Raw genomic sequence first — 15,565 nt, 5'->3', positions numbered from 1 at the left:
TGCCAGGAACCCTTCTTACTCCTCCTACTTGCATGTGACACTGGGCTTAGGATCTGCATAGGAAACACACACACAAGCACACACCTACCTTTGTTGCCTGCAGATGCCTCCTTGGCTGTCCCCAAACGGTATCAAACCAACACCCACGGGAAGCTGTAAGCATAGAGGACATGCCTGCACCCCATTGGACTTACCTGTGTGGGTTAAATCCGGGTTATTTGACAACCTATGGCGGTGATGGTTCTGCTCAGGCAGAGCAGTGCTGATGCTCCTCATAAAGCTGTCGCTGCTGTGAAGGTTCTAGGTGACATCACAAATCCCTTTGGTTACATACACAACAAAGCTGGGTTGTTGTTGTTTACACTCTGCAAGGCCTGTGGAAGTGAGTGACATCATAGCACTGTAGTTCTGAGGGTTCTAGATGGATGCAACAATCTCCTGTTGCTTCTATGAAGGCCGTAATAGACGACATCACCAAACAGCTCCATAGTCACATACACAGCAAAGGAGAGATGTTGTTTACACCTAGTGATGTCAGTGGTATTGAGTGACATCACAGCACAGTGCTAAGGCTCCTGGGCCTGGACACAGCAGCGGCTGCAATATCTCAACGGAGAATACGTTTATATCTATGTGTGTGTGTGCGCATATATATATATATATATATATATATATATATATATATATATATATTTCTCCGCCGAAATCACTTTTAAACCCATTTCCACCTTTTTTTCCCTTCTCTTCCTCTTACTTTTTTTTCACGTTTTTTTACGTTTTTCTCCTTTTCGCCTCTTTTCTGGGCGTATTATTCTTCTTTTTCTTCTTTTTTTTCGTCTAATGCATACCCCATCAGTGCAGCAATGCTTATTCAATACCGCCAGCAGATGGAGACACTGGGGGATAATTTTCTAAGGATTTATACTGATTTTTCCTGTCTGAATTTGTCGCACAGAAAGTTGCAGGCCAAATATGTGTGACATTTCTGCGACTTTAGCTTCTAGAGCATTTTTACAACATTATACATAGGTGCTGAATACATAAAAAGCGACTGTTCAGCGACAGACAAGTCGCATCGGCTGAAAGTAGGCCAGAATGTCAGTCCATGTTGGAGCAGGTTTAGATACAGTCTAAAGCATAGATCTCAAAGTCTGTGCACAGAATTTAGCAAGGGCCTCGCACCTTCTGATGCATCAGGTAGGTGCACAATAGCATAGCCTAACCCTCTGTACTTTGGTCTATATTGATGCGGGACATAGACAGCCAGCTGATGACCAATCCATTAGTGCAATGGATGGCTGGAAGCATTTGTCTTTGCCTTTGCAATACCACAGAAGCAATGCATGGTCAATGTACAGCAATGACACACCTGTGTGAACAGCCAGGAGACCCCCCCCCCCCCCCCCCATGTTATGTTACATAGTTACATAGTTAGTACGGTCGAAAAAAGACATATGTCCATCACGTTCAACCAGGGAATTAAGGGGTAGGGGTGTGGCGCGATATTGGGGAAGGGATGAGATTTTATATTTCTTCATAAGCATTAATCTTATTTTGTCAATTAGGAACATTCAGCACCCACCCGCTATCAAGGCAGCTGCCTATCATGTCATGCCCTACCTGCACAGGTGTGCTGGCTACTCAAATGATCCAATTAAGGAGGCCATTTAGTCAGCAGCAGCAGAAGTCCTGTGCCTGGACGCTCCAACAGGGGCCAGACACAAGCAGAAGCAGAAGCAGCAGAAGCAGCAGCAGCACCACCTTTTGTTTTTTGGCTGCAGCAGCAGCAAGGCCCACAGGGCTGGCTAGCTGGCTAGCCAGCAAGCAGGTAGCAATGAAAGTAGGAATCTTTCTTTTTAACCCTGTAAGGGGGTGGTGCACTGTACCCGAAGATACTGCCATATCGGGTCAATGCATAGGGCGACGGAAGCAAGCTTCGAAATCGGCCCCCGTTCTCAAAAATCCATTTAATATATGGTCCCCAGATAGGGGACGTATCAGATATTAAACTGATAAGAACAGATACTACACTTGATCTTAGCCAAAAGGCCGAGAAGCGATAACCGTGAAAGGGGCGGGCCATACAAGGTCCCCTTCATGGGCACTATCACTGCTTGCTGTCAGGGAGGCTGCCAGACAATTTTCCATGCACACTCTGGGCTGGGGGGCAGTCAACCACCAGTACACACAGCAGAACCTAAACCCATACCATTATTGCTAAGCAGCAAGACAGGGGCCCATTGCACTCCCACGGGGCCTTTTTAAATGCAATCCATAACCCGGATTTGCCAGGAACCCTTCTTACTCCTCCTACTTGCATGTGACACTGGGCTTAGGATCTGCATAGGAAACACACACACAAGCACACACCTACCTTTGTTGCCTGCAGATGCCTCCTTGGCTGTCCCCAAACGGTATCAAACCAACACCCACGGGAAGCTGTAAGCATAGAGGACATGCCTGCACCCCATTGGACTTACCTGTGTGGGTTAAATCCGGGTTATTTGACAACCTATGGCGGTGATGGTTCTGCTCAGGCAGAGCAGTGCTGATGCTCCTCATAAAGCTGTCGCTGCTGTGAAGGTTCTAGGTGACATCACAAATCCCTTTGGTTACATACACAACAAAGCTGGGTTGTTGTTGTTTACACTCTGCAAGGCCTGTGGAAGTGAGTGACATCATAGCACTGTAGTTCTGAGGGTTCAAGATGGATGCAACAATCTCCTGTTGCTTCTATGAAGGCCGTAATAGACGACATCACCAAACAGCTCCATAGTCACATACACAGCAAAGGAGAGATGTTGTTTACACCTAGTGATGTCAGTGGTATTGAGTGACATCACAGCACAGTGCTAAGGCTCCTGGGCCTGGACACAGCAGCGGCTGCAATATCTCAACGGAGAATACGTTTATATCTATGTGTGTGTGTGCGCATATATATATATATATATATATATATATATATATATATATATATATATATATTTCTCCGCCGAAATCACTTTTAAACCCATTTCCACCTTTTTTTCCCTTCTCTTCCTCTTACTTTTTTTCACGTTTTTTTACGTTTTTCTCCTTTTCGCCTCTTTTCTGGGCGTATTATTCTTCTTTTTCTTCTTTTTTTTCGTCTAATGCATACCCCATCAGTGCAGCAATGCTTATTCAATACCGCCAGCAGATGGAGACACTGGGGGATAATTTTCTAAGGATTTATACTGATTTTTCCTGTCTGAATTTGTCGCACAGAAAGTTGCAGGCCAAATATGTGTGACATTTCTGCGACTTTAGCTTCTAGAGCATTTTTACAACATTATACATAGGTGCTGAATACATAAAAAGCGACTGTTCAGCGACAGACAAGTCGCATCGGCTGAAAGTAGGCCAGAATGTCAGTCCATGTTGGAGCAGGTTTAAATACAGTCTAAAGCATAGATCTCAAAGTCTGTGCACAGAATTTAGCAAGGGCCTCGCACCTTCTGATGCATCAGGTAGGTGCACAATAGCATAGCCTAACCCTCTGTACTTTGGTCTATATTGATGCGGGACATAGACAGCCAGCTGATGACCAATCCATTAGTGCAATGGATGGCTGGAAGCATTTGTCTTTGCCTTTGCAATACCACAGAAGCAATGCATGGTCAATGTACAGCAATGACACACCTGTGTGAACAGCCAGGAGACCCCCCCCCCCCCCCCCCATGTTATGTTACATAGTTACATAGTTAGTACGGTCGAAAAAAGACATATGTCCATCACGTTCAACCAGGGAATTAAGGGGTAGGGGTGTGGCGCGATTGGGGAAGGGATGAGATTTTATATTTCTTCATAAGCATTAATCTTATTTTGTCAATTAGGAACATTCAGCACCCACCCGCTATCAAGGCAGCTGCCTATCATGTCATGCCCTACCTGCACAGGTGTGCTGGCTACTCAAATGATCCAATTAAGGAGGCCATTTAGTCAGCAGCAGCAGAAGTCCTGTGCCTGGACGCTCCAACAGGGGCCAGACACAAGCAGAAGCAGAAGCAGCAGAAGCAGCAGCAGCACCACCTTTTGTTTTTTGGCTGCAGCAGCAGCAAGGCCCACAGGGCTGGCTAGCTGGCTAGCCAGCAAGCAGGTAGCAATGAAAGTAGGAATCTTTCTTTTTAACCCTGTAAGGGGGTGGTGCACTGTACCCGAAGATACTGCCATATCGGGTCAATGCATAGGGCGACGGAAGCAAGCTTCGAAATCGGCCCCCGTTCTCAAAAATCCATTTAATATATGGTCCCCAGATAGGGGACGTATCAGATATTAAACTGATAAGAACAGATACTACACTTGATCTTAGCCAAAAGGCCGAGAAGCGATAACCGTGAAAGGGGCGGGCCCAACAAGGTCCCCTTCATGGGCACTATCACTGCTTGCTGTCAGGGAGGCTGCCAGACAATTTTCCATGCACACTCTGGGCTGGGGGGCAGTCAACCACCAGTACACACAGCAGAACCTAAACCCATACCATTATTGCTAAGCAGCAAGACAGGGGCCCATTGCACTCCCACGGGGCCTTTTTAAATGCAATCCATAACCCGGATTTGCCAGGAACCCTTCTTACTCCTCCTACTTGCATGTGACACTGGGCTTAGGATCTGCATAGGAAACACACACACAAGCACACACCTACCTTTGTTGCCTGCAGATGCCTCCTTGGCTGTCCCCAAACGGTATCAAACCAACACCCACGGGAAGCTGTAAGCATAGAGGACATGCCTGCACCCCATTGGACTTACCTGTGTGGGTTAAATCCGGGTTATTTGACAACCTATGGCGGTGATGGTTCTGCTCAGGCAGAGCAGTGCTGATGCTCCTCATAAAGCTGTCGCTGCTGTGAAGGTTCTAGGTGACATCACAAATCCCTTTGGTTACATACACAACAAAGCTGGGTTGTTGTTGTTTACACTCTGCAAGGCCTGTGGAAGTGAGTGACATCATAGCACTGTAGTTCTGAGGGTTCAAGATGGATGCAACAATCTCCTGTTGCTTCTATGAAGGCCGTAATAGACGACATCACCAAACAGCTCCATAGTCACATACACAGCAAAGGAGAGATGTTGTTTACACCTAGTGATGTCAGTGGTATTGAGTGACATCACAGCACAGTGCTAAGGCTCCTGGGCCTGGACACAGCAGCGGCTGCAATATCTCAACGGAGAATACGTTTATATCTATGTGTGTGTGTGCGCATATATATATATATATATATATATATATATATATATATATATATATTTCTCCGCCGAAATCACTTTTAAACCCATTTCCACCTTTTTTTCCCTTCTCTTCCTCTTACTTTTTTTTCACGTTTTTTTACGTTTTTCTCCTTTTCGCCTCTTTTCTGGGCGTATTATTCTTCTTTTTCTTCTTTTTTTTCGTCTAATGCATACCCCATCAGTGCAGCAATGCTTATTCAATACCGCCAGCAGATGGAGACACTGGGGGATAATTTTCTAAGGATTTATACTGATTTTTCCTGTCTGAATTTGTCGCACAGAAAGTTGCAGGCCAAATATGTGTGACATTTCTGCGACTTTAGCTTCTAGAGCATTTTTACAACATTATACATAGGTGCTGAATACATAAAAAGCGACTGTTCAGCGACAGACAAGTCGCATCGGCTGAAAGTAGGCCAGAATGTCAGTCCATGTTGGAGCAGGTTTAGATACAGTCTAAAGCATAGATCTCAAAGTCTGTGCACAGAATTTAGCAAGGGCCTCGCACCTTCTGATGCATCAGGTAGGTGCACAATAGCATAGCCTAACCCTCTGTACTTTGGTCTATATTGATGCGGGACATAGACAGCCAGCTGATGACCAATCCATTAGTGCAATGGATGGCTGGAAGCATTTGTCTTTGCCTTTGCAATACCACAGAAGCAATGCATGGTCAATGTACAGCAATGACACACCTGTGTGAACAGCCAGGAGACCCCCCCCCCCCCATGTTATGTTACATAGTTACATAGTTAGTACGGTCGAAAAAAGACATATGTCCATCACGTTCAACCAGGGAATTAAGGGGTAGGGGTGTGGCGCGATATTGGGGAAGGGATGAGATTTTATATTTCTTCATAAGCATTAATCTTATTTTGTCAATTAGGAACATTCAGCACCCACCCGCTATCAAGGCAGCTGCCTATCATGTCATGCCCTACCTGCACAGGTGTGCTGGCTACTCAAATGATCCAATTAAGGAGGCCATTTAGTCAGCAGCAGCAGAAGTCCTGTGCCTGGACGCTCCAACAGGGGCCAGACACAAGCAGAAGCAGAAGCAGCAGAAGCAGCAGCAGCACCACCTTTTGTTTTTTGGCTGCAGCAGCAGCAAGGCCCACAGGGCTGGCTAGCTGGCTAGCCAGCAAGCAGGTAGCAATGAAAGTAGGAATCTTTCTTTTTAACCCTGTAAGGGGGTGGTGCACTGTACCCGAAGATACTGCCATATCGGGTCAATGCATAGGGCGACGGAAGCAAGCTTCGAAATCGGCCCCCGTTCTCAAAAATCCATTTAATATATGGTCCCCAGATAGGGGACGTATCAGATATTAAACTGATAAGAACAGATACTACACTTGATCTTAGCCAAAAGGCCGAGAAGCGATAACCGTGAAAGGGGCGGGCCCAACAAGGTCCCCTTCATGGGCACTATCACTGCTTGCTGTCAGGGAGGCTGCCAGACAATTTTCCATGCACACTCTGGGCTGGGGGGCAGTCAACCACCAGTACACACAGCAGAACCTAAACCCATACCATTATTGCTAAGCAGCAAGACAGGGGCCCATTGCACTCCCACGGGGCCTTTTTAAATGCAATCCATAACCCGGATTTGCCAGGAACCCTTCTTACTCCTCCTACTTGCATGTGACACTGGGCTTAGGATCTGCATAGGAAACACACACACAAGCACACACCTACCTTTGTTGCCTGCAGATGCCTCCTTGGCTGTCCCCAAACGGTATCAAACCAACACCCACGGGAAGCTGTAAGCATAGAGGACATGCCTGCACCCCATTGGACTTACCTGTGTGGGTTAAATCCGGGTTATTTGACAACCTATGGCGGTGATGGTTCTGCTCAGGCAGAGCAGTGCTGATGCTCCTCATAAAGCTGTCGCTGCTGTGAAGGTTCTAGGTGACATCACAAATCCCTTTGGTTACATACACAACAAAGCTGGGTTGTTGTTGTTTACACTCTGCAAGGCCTGTGGAAGTGAGTGACATCATAGCACTGTAGTTCTGAGGGTTCAAGATGGATGCAACAATCTCCTGTTGCTTCTATGAAGGCCGTAATAGACGACATCACCAAACAGCTCCATAGTCACATACACAGCAAAGGAGAGATGTTGTTTACACCTAGTGATGTCAGTGGTATTGAGTGACATCACAGCACAGTGCTAAGGCTCCTGGGCCTGGACACAGCAGCGGCTGCAATATCTCAACGGAGAATACGTTTATATCTATGTGTGTGTGTGCGCATATATATATATATATATATATATATATATATATATATATATATATATTTCTCCGCCGAAATCACTTTTAAACCCATTTCCACCTTTTTTTCCCTTCTCTTCCTCTTACTTTTTTTTCACGTTTTTTTACGTTTTTCTCCTTTTCGCCTCTTTTCTGGGCGTATTATTCTTCTTTTTCTTCTTTTTTTTCGTCTAATGCATACCCCATCAGTGCAGCAATGCTTATTCAATACCGCCAGCAGATGGAGACACTGGGGGATAATTTTCTAAGGATTTATACTGATTTTTCCTGTCTGAATTTGTCGCACAGAAAGTTGCAGGCCAAATATGTGTGACATTTCTGCGACTTTAGCTTCTAGAGCATTTTTACAACATTATACATAGGTGCTGAATACATAAAAAGCGACTGTTCAGCGACAGACAAGTCGCATCGGCTGAAAGTAGGCCAGAATGTCAGTCCATGTTGGAGCAGGTTTAGATACAGTCTAAAGCATAGATCTCAAAGTCTGTGCACAGAATTTAGCAAGGGCCTCGCACCTTCTGATGCATCAGGTAGGTGCACAATAGCATAGCCTAACCCTCTGTACTTTGGTCTATATTGATGCGGGACATAGACAGCCAGCTGATGACCAATCCATTAGTGCAATGGATGGCTGGAAGCATTTGTCTTTGCCTTTGCAATACCACAGAAGCAATGCATGGTCAATGTACAGCAATGACACACCTGTGTGAACAGCCAGGAGACCCCCCCCCCCCCCCATGTTATGTTACATAGTTACATAGTTAGTACGGTCGAAAAAAGACATATGTCCATCACGTTCAACCAGGGAATTAAGGGGTAGGGGTGTGGCGCGATATTGGGGAAGGGATGAGATTTTATATTTCTTCATAAGCATTAATCTTATTTTGTCAATTAGGAACATTCAGCACCCACCCGCTATCAAGGCAGCTGCCTATCATGTCATGCCCTACCTGCACAGGTGTGCTGGCTACTCAAATGATCCAATTAAGGAGGCCATTTAGTCAGCAGCAGCAGAAGTCCTGTGCCTGGACGCTCCAACAGGGGCCAGACACAAGCAGAAGCAGAAGCAGCAGAAGCAGCAGCAGCACCACCTTTTGTTTTTTGGCTGCAGCAGCAGCAAGGCCCACAGGGCTGGCTAGCTGGCTAGCCAGCAAGCAGGTAGCAATGAAAGTAGGAATCTTTCTTTTTAACCCTGTAAGGGGGTGGTGCACTGTACCCGAAGATACTGCCATATCGGGTCAATGCATAGGGCGACGGAAGCAAGCTTCGAAATCGGCCCCCGTTCTCAAAAATCCATTTAATATATGGTCCCCAGATAGGGGACGTATCAGATATTAAACTGATAAGAACAGATACTACACTTGATCTTAGCCAAAAGGCCGAGAAGCGATAACCGTGAAAGGGGCGGGCCCAACAAGGTCCCCTTCATGGGCACTATCACTGCTTGCTGTCAGGGAGGCTGCCAGACAATTTTCCATGCACACTCTGGGCTGGGGGGCAGTCAACCACCAGTACACACAGCAGAACCTAAACCCATACCATTATTGCTAAGCAGCAAGACAGGGGCCCATTGCACTCCCACGGGGCCTTTTTAAATGCAATCCATAACCCGGATTTGCCAGGAACCCTTCTTACTCCTCCTACTTGCATGTGACACTGGGCTTAGGATCTGCATAGGAAACACACACACAAGCACACACCTACCTTTGTTGCCTGCAGATGCCTCCTTGGCTGTCCCCAAACGGTATCAAACCAACACCCACGGGAAGCTGTAAACATAGAGGACATGCCTGCACCCCATTGGACTTACCTGTGTGGGTTAAATCCGGGTTATTTGACAACCTATGGCGGTGATGGTTCTGCTCAGGCAGAGCAGTGCTGATGCTCCTCATAAAGCTGTCGCTGCTGTGAAGGTTCTAGGTGACATCACAAATCCCTTTGGTTACATACACAACAAAGCTGGGTTGTTGTTGTTTACACTCTGCAAGGCCTGTGGAAGTGAGTGACATCATAGCACTGTAGTTCTGAGGGTTCAAGATGGATGCAACAATCTCCTGTTGCTTCTATGAAGGCCGTAATAGACGACATCACCAAACAGCTCCATAGTCACATACACAGCAAAGGAGAGATGTTGTTTACACCTAGTGATGTCAGTGGTATTGAGTGACATCACAGCACAGTGCTAAGGCTCCTGGGCCTGGACACAGCAGCGGCTGCAATATCTCAACGGAGAATACGTTTATATCTATGTGTGTGTGTGCGCATATATATATATATATATATATATATATATATATATATATATATATTTCTCCGCCGAAATCACTTTTAAACCCATTTCCACCTTTTTTTCCCTTCTCTTCCTCTTACTTTTTTTTCACGTTTTTTTACGTTTTTCTCCTTTTCGCCTCTTTTCTGGGCGTATTCTTCTTCTTTTTCTTCTTTTTTTTCGTCTAATGCATACCCCATCAGTGCAGCAATGCTTATTCAATACCGCCAGCAGATGGAGACACTGGGGGATAATTTTCTAAGGATTTATACTGATTTTTCCTGTCTGAATTTGTCGCACAGAAAGTTGCAGGCCAAATATGTGTGACATTTCTGCGACTTTAGCTTCTAGAGCATTTTTACAACATTATACATAGGTGCTGAATACATAAAAAGCGACTGTTCAGCGACAGACAAGTCGCATCGGCTGAAAGTAGGCCAGAATGTCAGTCCATGTTGGAGCAGGTTTAGATACAGTCTAAAGCATAGATCTCAAAGTCTGTGCACAGAATTTAGCAAGGGCCTCGCACCTTCTGATGCATCAGGTAGGTGCACAATAGCATAGCCTAACCCTCTGTACTTTGGTCTATATTGATGCGGGACATAGACAGCCAGCTGATGACCAATCCATTAGTGCAATGGATGGCTGGAAGCATTTGTCTTTGCCTTTGCAATACCACAGAAGCAATGCATGGTCAATGTACAGCAATGACACACCTGTGTGAACAGCCAGGAGACCCCCCCCCCCCCCCCCCCCCCATGTTATGTTACATAGTTACATAGTTAGTACGGTCGAAAAAAGACATATGTCCATCACGTTCAACCAGGGAATTAAGGGGTAGGGGTGTGGCGCGATATTGGGGAAGGGATGAGATTTTATATTTCTTCATAAGCATTAATCTTATTTTGTCAATTAGGAACATTCAGCACCCACCCGCTATCAAGGCAGCTGCCTATCATGTCATGCCCTACCTGCACAGGTGTGCTGGCTACTCAAATGATCCAATTAAGGAGGCCATTTAGTCAGCAGCAGCAGAAGTCCTGTGCCTGGACGCTCCAACAGGGGCCAGACACAAGCAGACGCAGAAGCAGCAGAAGCAGCAGCAGCACCACCTTTTGTTTTTTGGCTGCAGCAGCAGCAAGGCCCACAGGGCTGGCTAGCTGGCTAGCCAGCAAGCAGGTAGCAATGAAAGTAGGAATCTTTCTTTTTAACCCTGTAAGGGGGTGGTGCACTGTACCCGAAGATACTGCCATATCGGGTCAATGCATAGGGCGACGGAAGCAAGCTTCGAAATCGGCCCCCGTTCTCAAAAATCCATTTAATATATGGTCCCCAGATAGGCGACGTATCAGATATTAAACTGATAAGAACAGATACTACACTTGATCTTAGCCAAAAGGCCGAGAAGCGATAACCGTGAAAGGGGCGGGCCCAACAAGGTCCCCTTCATGGGCACTATCACTGCTTGCTGTCAGGGAGGCTGCCAGACAATTTTCCATGCACACTCTGGGCTGGGGGGCAGTCAACCACCAGTACACACAGCAGAACCTAAACCCATACCATTATTGCTAAGCAGCAAGACAGGGGCCCATTGCACTCCCACGGGGCCTTTTTAAATGCAATCCATAACCCGGATTTGCCAGGAACCCTTCTTACTCCTCCTACTTGCATGTGACACTGGGCTTAGGATCTGCATAGGAAACACACACACAAGCACACACCTACCTTTGTTGCCTGCAGATGCCTCCTTGGCTGTCCCCAAACGGTATCAAACCAACACCCACGGGAAGCTGTAAGCATAGAGGACATGCCTGCACCCCATTGGACTTACCTGTGTGGGTTAAATCCGGGTTATTTGACAACCTATGGCGGTGATGGTTCTGCTCAGGCAGAGCAGTGCTGATGCTCCTCATAAAGCTGTCGCTGCTGTGAAGGTTCTAGGTGACATCACAAATCCCTTTGGTTACATACACAACAAAGCTGGGTTGTTGTTGTTTACACTCTGCAAGGCCTGTGGAAGTGAGTGACATCATAGCACTGTAGTTCTGAGGGTTCAAGATGGATGCAACAATCTCCTGTTGCTTCTATGAAGGCCGTAATAGACGACATCACCAAACAGCTCCATAGTCACATACACAGCAAAGGAGAGATGTTGTTTACACCTAGTGATGTCAGTGGTATTGAGTGACATCACAGCACAGTGCTAAGGCTCCTGGGCCTGGACACAGCAGCGGCTGCAATATCTCAACGGAGAATACGTTTATATCTATGTGTGTGTGTGCGCATATATATATATATATATATATATATATATATATATATATATATATATTTCTCCGCCGAAATCACTTTTAAACCCATTTCCACCTTTTTTTCCCTTCTCTTCCTCTTACTTTTTTTTCACGTTTTTTTACGTTTTTCTCCTTTTCGCCTCTTTTCTGGGCGTATTATTCTTCTTTTTCTTCTTTTTTTTCGTCTAATGCATACCCCATCAGTGCAGCAATGCTTATTCAATACCGCCAGCAGATGGAGACACTGGGGGATAATTTTCTAAGGATTTATACTGATTTTTCCTGTCTGAATTTGTCGCACAGAAAGTTGCAGGCCAAATATGTGTGACATTTCTGCGACTTTAGCTTCTAGAGCATTTTTACAACATTATACATAGGTGCTGAATACATAAAAAGCGACTGTTCAGCGACAGACAAGTCGCATCGGCTGAAAGTAGGCCAGAATGTCAGTCCATGTTGGAGCAGGTTTAGATACAGTCTAAAGCATAGATCTCAAAGTCTGTGCACAGAATTTAGCAAGGGCCTCGCACCTTCTGATGCATCAGGTAGGTGCACAATAGCATAGCCTAACCCTCTGTACTTTGGTCTATATTGATGCGGGACATAGACAGCCAGCTGATGACCAATCCATTAGTGCAATGGATGGCTGGAAGCATTTGTCTTTGCCTTTGCAATACCACAGAAGCAATGCATGGTCAATGTACAGCAATGACACACCTGTGTGAACAGCCAGGAGACCCCCCCCCCCCCCCCCCATGTTATGTTACATAGTTACATAGTTAGTACGGTCGAAAAAAGACATATGTCCATCACGTTCAACCAGGGAATTAAGGGGTAGGGGTGTGGCGCGATATTGGGGAAGGGATGAGATTTTATATTTCTTCATAAGCATTAATCTTATTTTGTCAATTAGGAACATTCAGCACCCACCCGCTATCAAGGCAGCTGCCTATCATGTCATGCCCTACCTGCACAGGTGTGCTGGCTACTCAAATGATCCAATTAAGGAGGCCATTTAGTCAGCAGCAGCAGAAGTCCTGTGCCTGGACGCTCCAACAGGGGCCAGACACAAGCAGAAGCAGAAGCAGCAGAAGCAGCAGCAGCACCACCTTTTGTTTTTTGGCTGCAGCAGCAGCAAGGCCCACAGGGCTGGCTAGCTGGCTAGCCAGCAAGCAGGTAGCAATGAAAGTAGGAATCTTTCTTTTTAACCCTGTAAGGGGGTGGTGCACTGTACCCGAAGATACTGCCATATCGGGTCAATGCATAGGGCGACGGAAGCAAGCTTCGAAATCGGCCCCCGTTCTCAAAAATCCATTTAATATATGGTCCCCAGATAGGGGACGTATCAGATATTAAACTGATAAGAACAGATACTACACTTGATCTTAGCCAAAAGGCCGAGAAGCGATAACCGTGAAAGGGGCGGGCCCAACAAGGTCCCCTTCATGGGCACTATCACTGCTTGCTGTCAGGGAGGCTGCCAGACAATTTTCCATGCACACTCTGGGCTGGGGGGCAGTCAACCACCAGTACACACAGCAGAACCTAAACCCATACCATTATTGCTAAGCAGCAAGACAGGGGCCCATTGCACTCCCACGGGGCCTTTTTAAATGCAATCCATAACCCGGATTTGCCAGGAACCCTTCTTACTCCTCCTACTTGCATGTGACACTGGGCTTAGGATCTGCATAGGAAACACACACACAAGCACACACCTACCTTTGTTGCCTGCAGATGCCTCCTTGGCTGTCCCCAAACGGTATCAAACCAACACCCACGGGAAGCTGTAAGCATAGAGGACATGCCTGCACCCCATTGGACTTACCTGTGTGGGTTAAATCCGGGTTATTTGACAACCTATGGCGGTGATGGTTCTGCTCAGGCAGAGCAGTGCTGATGCTCCTCATAAAGCTGTCGCTGCTGTGAAGGTTCTAGGTGACATCACAAATCCCTTTGGTTACATACACAACAAAGCTGGGTTGTTGTTGTTTACACTCTGCAAGGCCTGTGGAAGTGAGTGACATCATAGCACTGTAGTTCTGAGGGTTCAAGATGGATGCAACAATCTCCTGTTGCTTCTATGAAGGCCGTAATAGACGACATCACCAAACAGCTCCATAGTCACATACACAGCAAAGGAGAGATGTTGTTTACACCTAGTGATGTCAGTGGTATTGAGTGACATCACAGCACAGTGCTAAGGCTCCTGGGCCTGGACACAGCAGCGGCTGCAATATCTCAACGGAGAATACGTTTATATCTATGTGTGTGTGTGCGCATATATATATATATATATATATATATATATATATATATATATATATATATATATATTTCTCCGCCGAAATCACTTTTAAACCCATTTCCACCTTTTTTTCCCTTCTCTTCCTCTTACTTTTTTTTCACGTTTTTTTACGTTTTTCTCCTTTTCGCCTCTTTTCTGGGCGTATTATTCTTCTTTTTCTTCTTTTTTTTCGTCTAATGCATACCCCATCAGTGCAGCAATGCTTATTCAATACCGCCAGCAGATGGAGACACTGGGGGATAATTTTCTAAGGATTTATACTGATTTTTCCTGTCTGAATTTGTCGCACAGAAAGTTGCAGGCCAAATATGTGTGACATTTCTGCGACTTTAGCTTCTAGAGCATTTTTACAACATTATACATAGGTGCTGAATACATAAAAAGCGACTGTTCAGCGACAGACAAGTCGCATCGGCTGAAAGTAGGCCAGAATGTCAGTCCATGTTGGAGCAGGTTTAGATACAGTCTAAAGCATAGATCTCAAAGTCTGTGCACAGAATTTAGCAAGGGCCTCGCACCTTCTGATGCATCAGGTAGGTGCACAATAGCATAGCCTAACCCTCTGTACTTTGGTCTATATTGATGCGGGACATAGACAGCCAGCTGATGACCAATCCATTAGTGCAATGGATGGCTGGAAGCATTTGTCTTTGCCTTTGCAATACCACAGAAGCAATGCATGGTCAATGTACAGCAATGACACACCTGTGTGAACAGCCAGGAGACCCCCCCCCCCCCCCATGTTATGTTACATAGTTACATAGTTAGTACGGTCGAAAAAAGACATATGTCCATCACGTTCAACCAGGGAATTAAGGGGTAGGGGTGTGGCGCGATATTGGGGAAGGGATGAGATTTTATATTTCTTCATAAGCATTAATCTTATTTTGTCAATTAGGAACATTCAGCACCCACCCGCTATCAAGGCAGCTGCCTATCATGTCATGCCCTACCTGCACAGGTGTGCTGGCTACTCAAATGATCCAATTAAGGAGGCCATTTAGTCAGCAGCAGCAGAAGTCCTGTGCCTGGACGCTCCAACAGGGGCCAGACACAAGCAGAAGCAGAAGCAGCAGAAGCAGCAGCAGCACCACCTTTTGTTTTTTGGCTGCAGCAGCAGCAAGGCCCACAGGGCTGGCTAGCTGGCTAGCCAGCAAGCAGGTAGCAATGAA

General features: G+C 46.1%; 6 non-coding genes across 6 annotated transcripts; all 6 read right to left on the bottom strand.

Annotated features, from left to right (window-relative positions):
• Window positions 1–1,870: 1,870 nt before the first annotated feature.
• Window positions 1,871–2,061, bottom strand: LOC130331862 (U2 spliceosomal RNA). The gene has a single exon (XR_008874658.1). It is a non-coding gene; the product is annotated as a U2 spliceosomal RNA (small nuclear RNA).
• A 2,098-nt stretch (window positions 2,062–4,159) lies between these two features.
• Window positions 4,160–4,350, bottom strand: LOC130331861 (U2 spliceosomal RNA). The gene has a single exon (XR_008874657.1). It is a non-coding gene; the product is annotated as a U2 spliceosomal RNA (small nuclear RNA).
• A 2,090-nt stretch (window positions 4,351–6,440) lies between these two features.
• Window positions 6,441–6,631, bottom strand: LOC130331859 (U2 spliceosomal RNA). The gene has a single exon (XR_008874656.1). It is a non-coding gene; the product is annotated as a U2 spliceosomal RNA (small nuclear RNA).
• Window positions 6,632–8,725: 2,094 nt separating this feature from the next.
• LOC130331851 (U2 spliceosomal RNA) lies at window positions 8,726–8,916 on the bottom strand. The gene has a single exon (XR_008874652.1). It is a non-coding gene; the product is annotated as a U2 spliceosomal RNA (small nuclear RNA).
• Window positions 8,917–11,015: 2,099 nt separating this feature from the next.
• On the bottom strand, window positions 11,016–11,206 carry LOC130331841 (U2 spliceosomal RNA). The gene has a single exon (XR_008874646.1). It is a non-coding gene; the product is annotated as a U2 spliceosomal RNA (small nuclear RNA).
• Window positions 11,207–13,303: 2,097 nt separating this feature from the next.
• LOC130331839 (U2 spliceosomal RNA) lies at window positions 13,304–13,494 on the bottom strand. The gene has a single exon (XR_008874644.1). It is a non-coding gene; the product is annotated as a U2 spliceosomal RNA (small nuclear RNA).
• Between the last annotated feature and the right edge of the window lie 2,071 nt (window positions 13,495–15,565).

The sequence above is a fragment of the Hyla sarda genome, unplaced genomic scaffold (assembly GCF_029499605.1).
Source record: "Hyla sarda isolate aHylSar1 unplaced genomic scaffold, aHylSar1.hap1 scaffold_358, whole genome shotgun sequence".
Taxonomy (NCBI): domain Eukaryota; kingdom Metazoa; phylum Chordata; class Amphibia; order Anura; family Hylidae; genus Hyla; species Hyla sarda.
The sequence above is the reverse complement of the archived record's forward strand: the minus strand, read 5'-3'. Positions and strand labels throughout refer to the sequence as shown.